This window comes from Palaemon carinicauda, chromosome 8 (assembly GCF_036898095.1).
Source record: "Palaemon carinicauda isolate YSFRI2023 chromosome 8, ASM3689809v2, whole genome shotgun sequence".
NCBI classification, from domain to species: domain Eukaryota; kingdom Metazoa; phylum Arthropoda; class Malacostraca; order Decapoda; family Palaemonidae; genus Palaemon; species Palaemon carinicauda.
In genome coordinates this window covers 173,543,485-173,549,735 of record NC_090732.1, presented here as the reverse complement: position 1 = coordinate 173,549,735, position 6,251 = coordinate 173,543,485, and positions in this window count along the sequence as shown.

Genomic DNA, 6,251 nt, shown 5'->3' with positions numbered 1-6,251 from the left:
ACCACACGTCATTCTCGGACTGATTTCAGCTTCATGTATATAGTAATGTTCAAGTGTATTCCAATAAATAGGAATGGAGGTGTCGATGACATCAGATGGAGACCGGGGGTGCGAAATCGGTGAGAATATCATATTGGTACGTGGACGAATTATAAGAAATGTTAAGGTTTTGTTGGAATGGTTTGGTGGCGATTTTTTTATATCTCTCTCTCTCTCTCTCTCTCTCTCTCTCTCTCTCTCTCTCTCTCTCTCTCTCTCTCTCTCTCCTCTCTCTCTTAGTAGTTCGTATATATACAGTATATATATATATATATATATATATATATATGTGTGTGTGTGTGTGTGTATGTATATATATGTGTATATATATATATATATATATATATATATATATATGTGTGTGTATAGACGTGTACGTATACACACAGAAACACACACACACACACACACACATATATATATATATATATATATATAGATAGATAGATAGATATAGATAGATAGATAGACAAATTGCTCTCTGATCACTTATCTTTGAATGTGGTAAATGTTTAAAATGAATCCACTGAACACAACTTACGTAAGTATCTTTAGATTAACTTATTCTATTCAAACAGACCAAACACTAATAAACATTTAAGTAATGTACCACAACTTTAAAATGATGACGATCTGTTTAGACCAATCCAAAAGGAGCGGAAAAGAAAGATAAGAAAAATGCTAATTCACAACTAAGGAAGATAAGTTCCCGACAGAGCTTTGCTGAAATAGTGCTGGAGGATTAGCAGGTCTGCAAGACCAAGATAAGAGTTTGTTGCAGAGAACGAGTGAAAGTAGTTGTTTATCATGGAATAGTGGAAGCTATTTCTTCATTTTCATTTTATCTCTTTTTCTTAAAGCGTCCTCAGTGTTATTCAACAACTTGTGACGGGCCGAGAGAAGGTTGTGAACTCAAAGGCAGTGTGAAAGCAACTGAGTTATAAATTATTATAGAACACTCTCCTTTATAAATAAAACCTCAAGGCAACAGGAAATTACATGTTCCAGAAACAGACAATGTTACATAGGAGAAACGTTAGACATGTTTATTCTGGTTCTTTTCAGTGCGAGGGAAGAGCGAAGATACAAGCATAATATATACAAAATGAATTATGTACGATCGTGTGACACACGGTTGGTACAAGCTAAACATAGACACGATAACAAGAACAACTCTTCTAAGAGAAGGAAACTCCAAAATCAAACTATTGTTCTCTAGTCTTGAGTAGTGCCATAGCCTCTGTACCATGGTCTTCCACTGTCTTGTGTTAGAGTTCTCTTGCTTGAGGGTAAACTCGGGCACACTATTCTATTTTATTTCTCTTCCTCTTGTTTTGTTTGAAGTATTTTTATATTTTATCTAAGAAATATTTATTTTAATGTTGTTACTGTTCTTAAGATATTTAGTTTTTTCCTTGTTTCCTTTCCTCACTGGGATGTTTTCCTTGTTGGAGCCCCTGGACTTATAGCATCCTGCTTTTCCGACTAGGGTTGTAGCTTAGCAAGTAATTATTTCTCGACCTTTTGCTCGACTTTGACCTTGACCTTCGACTTTAACATATATCAATTAACATGGATTTACATACACTCAAATATGAACCAAGTTTGAAGTCCCTGTGACAACGAAGTCCAACCTTATGGCTGAATACGTGAATTGGACATTTTGCTTGACCATAACCTTGACCTTTGACCTTAGCATGTATTATATTGGCATGGATTTTCATACTCTCAATTATGAACCAAGTTTGAAATCTCTGGGACATCAATGTTCAAATTTATGACTGATTACGTGATTTGGGCATTTTGCTTGACCATAACCTTGACTTTTGACCTTGACCTTTCAAAGTTTTGCCAGCTTTTTACATAACAGTTAATCCATGCAATTTTCATTACGATTACAATTAGGCCATGAAGCTGTTCACAAACAAACACGCACACGCACAAACACACAGACACGCAAACACACAAACAGGGGGGTAAAACATAACCTCCTTCAAACTTCGTTGGCGGAGGTAATTAATGGCCTTACACATGTCATTATTCATGTCTAAGGTTTGGCCACTTTTCGTCACCACGCTGGCCAGTGCAGTTTGGTGATGGTGGGAGACTTTTTTTCTGGTCACTCATAGCAAACCAAACAAGTAATTGCTGGCCCTGACCGCTTTGCTATTCATGGTGATAAGCAAACCTTTTCACCACGTTAAGGTATCCAGAAACAGACACACACACACACACACATATACATATATATATATATATAATATATATATATATATAAAGTAGTATACATATATACAAATATATTCATACATATATATATATATACATACATACTGTATATATATAATATATATATATATATATATATATACTATATATATATATATATATATATATATATACATATATATTGTATATATATATACAGTATATATATATATATATATATATATATATATATATATATATATATATATGTATATATATGTATATATATATATATATATATATATATATATGTATACTGTATATATCCATACTATATATATATATAGTATATATATATATAATATATATATATATATATATACATGCGTGTATGTGCCTGTGCTCGCATGCATGTTTACATGTGTCTGTGTGTCTGTATGAGAAAAAAATTAGAACTATATTATTGCATATATACATTTTAGAATGAATACACCGTCATAAGCATCGAAATCAAATGTAATGAATATCAAAATCTATTTATCGCTGCACCAAGTAAACAGTACTCAAAATACATTATATTTCCCTTCTAAAAGTTTCTAAATCTCCTTAGAAGTGAAATCCGAAATCTAAGAAACCTATGATACAATTAATCTATTTCAGAAATGCTTGCAGATCATAGATCGAAAATACAAAGGAATATTTAGGTTATTATTATTATTATTATTATTATTATTATTATTATTATTATTATTATTATCATTATTATCATTATTACTATTATTATTTTTACTATTATTATTATTATTATTATTTAATCATTTAATTATTAATAATAATAATAATAATAATAATAATAATAATAATAATAATAATAATAATAATAATCATTATTATTATTTGTATTAGAGTTTTCCAATCATGATGAGAAAAACTTCTCCAACATCTATTTCCAAATATACTATCAAATCTCACAAGGGAAGACCATTAAAAAACCCTTGAGAATCATATGCAGTAATTTTCACAGCAAGGGACAGGAGATAAATCCTCCAAAAAAGGAGACCACACGCATATATCAAAGGAGCCATCACTGCACTAGACAGGGATTTAATGATATGTCACTCAGGATTCCCTCCTCATAACTCCCCATCGTGGACGAGGACATAAAATTCACGGAGCAGAATCCTGAGGGTGGTCGAAGCTCCTGACTGACCTTTCGGGTCATATCGCTCGTTTCCAGATGATTTCGTTCGACTTTCAAGGCAGTGGAAGGTTTGTGTAACATTCGAATGGTCTGCAGTTTTGAAGACATTTTTCTCCAGCTATTTCTGGTGAGAGATGACTGGGGAAATCTAACCGAGGCCCTTTGCGTCAATAGGTGTAGGAGGAGATGAAAATGAAGATGATGATGATGATGGTGGTGATTTAGTTCGACTTTCAAGGCAGTGGAAGCTTAGTATAACATTCGAATGGTCTGCAGTTTTGAAGACATTTTTATCCAAGCTATTTCTAGTGAGAGATGACTAGCGAAATCTAACCGAGGCCCTTTGCGTCAATAGGCGTAGGAGGAGATGATGATGATGATGATGGTGATTTCGTTCGACTTTCAAGGCAGTGGAAGGTTAGTGTAACATTCGAATGGTCTGTAGTTTGAAGACATTTTTTCTCCAGCTATTTCTAGTGAGAGCGGCAGGGAAAATCTAACCGAGGCCCTTTGCGTCAATAGGCGTAGGGGATGATGATGATGATGATGATGATTTCGTTCGACTTTCAAGGCAGTGGAAGGTTAGTGTAACATTCGAATGGTCTGCAGTTTGAAGACATTTTTCTCCAAGCTATTGTAGTGAGAAATGACTAGGGAAATCTAACCGAGGCCCCTTTGCGTCAATAGGCGTAGGAGGAGGTGATGATGATGATGATGATTACGTTCGACTTCCAAGGCACTGGAAGGTTAGTGTAACATTCGAATGGTCTGTAGTTTGAAGACATTTTTCTCCAGCTATTTCTAGTGAGAGACGACTAGTGAAATCTAACCGAGGCCCTTTGCGTCAATAGTCGTAGGAGGGAGATGATGATGATGATGATGATAAGGATGATGATGATTTCGTTTGACTTCCAAGCAGTGGAAGGTTAGTGTGACATTCGAATGGTCTGTAGTTTGAAGACATTTTTCTCCAAGCTATTTCTAGTGAGAGATGACTGGGGAAATCTAACCGAGGCCCTTTGCGTCAATAGGCGTAGGAGGAGTTAAAGGGTGATGATAATGATGATGATGATGATGGTGGTGATTTCGTTCGACTTCCAAGGCAGTGGAAGGTTAGTGTAACATTTGAATGGTCTGCAGTTTGAAGACATTTTTTTCCCAGCTATTTCTAGTGAGAGATGACTGGGGAAATCTATCCGAGGCCCTTTGTGTCAATAGGCGTAGGAGGAGATGATGATGATTGATGATGATGATGATGATTTCGTTTGACTTCCAAGGCAGTGGAAGGTTAGTGTAACATTCGAATGGTCTGCAGTTTGAAGACATTTTTCTCCAGCTATTTCTAGTGAGAGACGTCTGGGGAAATCTAACCGAGGCCCTTTGCGTCAATAGGTGTAGGAGGAGGTGATGATGATGATGATGATGATGGTGATGATGATGATGATTTCGTTCGGCTTTAAAGACAGTGGAAGGTTAGTCTAACATTCGAATGGTCTATGATTTAAAGACATTTTTCTATCCAGCTATGTCCAGTGGGAGAAGACTTTCGAAAGCTAACCGAGGCCCTTCGCATCAATACATCTGACAACACTGAGATTACCAAGCAATTCTTCTTCACCCACGGGGTTTAACTACTGCATTGTACATGTTCAGTGGCCATTTTCCTCTTGGTAAGGGTAGAAGAGACTCTTTAGCTATGGTAAGCAGCTCTTCTAGGGGAAGGAAACTCCAAAATCTAACCATTGTTCTCTAGTCTTGGGTATTACCATAGCCTCTCTACCATGGTCTTTCCACTGTCTTGGATTAGAATTCTGTTGCTTGAGGGTACACTCGGGCACACTGTTCTATCTAATCTTCTTCCTCTTGTTTTGTTAAAGATTTTCATATTTTATATAAGGAAATAATCTATTTTAATATTGATACTGTTCTTAAAATATTTAATTTTAATTGTTAATTGCTCCCTCTTATTTCCTTGTTTCCTTTCCTCACTGGGCTATTTTCCTGTAGGAGCCCCCGGGCTTATAGCATCCTGTTTTTCCAACTAGGGTTGTATCTTAGCAAGTAATAATAATAATAATAATAATAATAATAATAATAATAATAATAATAATAATAAGAGGCGTAGGGGGAGATGATAATGATGATGATGATGATGATTTCTAGTGACCTGTAATATCTGTCCCCTTTTTGGGTGTGGATACTTTAACGTGGTGAAAGGGTTTGCGTATCGCCATGATCATCAAAGCTGTACTAGTCAAGGACACCCATAGTAGGTTGGTTTGCTGTGAGCGATCGGACAAGTCTCACATCATCACAAATACGCAGTGGCTAGTGTTGTTATGAAAACTGGCCATACCCCAGACATGAGTAAAGACATATCTGAGGCCTTTGTCCTGTAGGGGACTAGAAACGGCTGCATTTGTTGTTGCTGTAATCTATGTATCGGTATTAATCAAGTTTCCTTCCAAGCCGCGCTGGTGTTTATATATATATATATATATATATATATATATATATATATATATATATATGTGTGTGTGTGTGTGTATATATATATATATGTAATGTATATATAATATATATATATATATATATATATATATATATATGTATATATATATATATGTGTATATATATATATATATATATATATATATATATTATATACATATATATATATGTATATATATACATATATATATATATATATTTTCAAAAAGGCCCATAAAAGAAACACAGGAAATATGAATAAATCACACTATATTTCGGTCAATAAACATCGACCCTCTTCAGGATGTAAAGT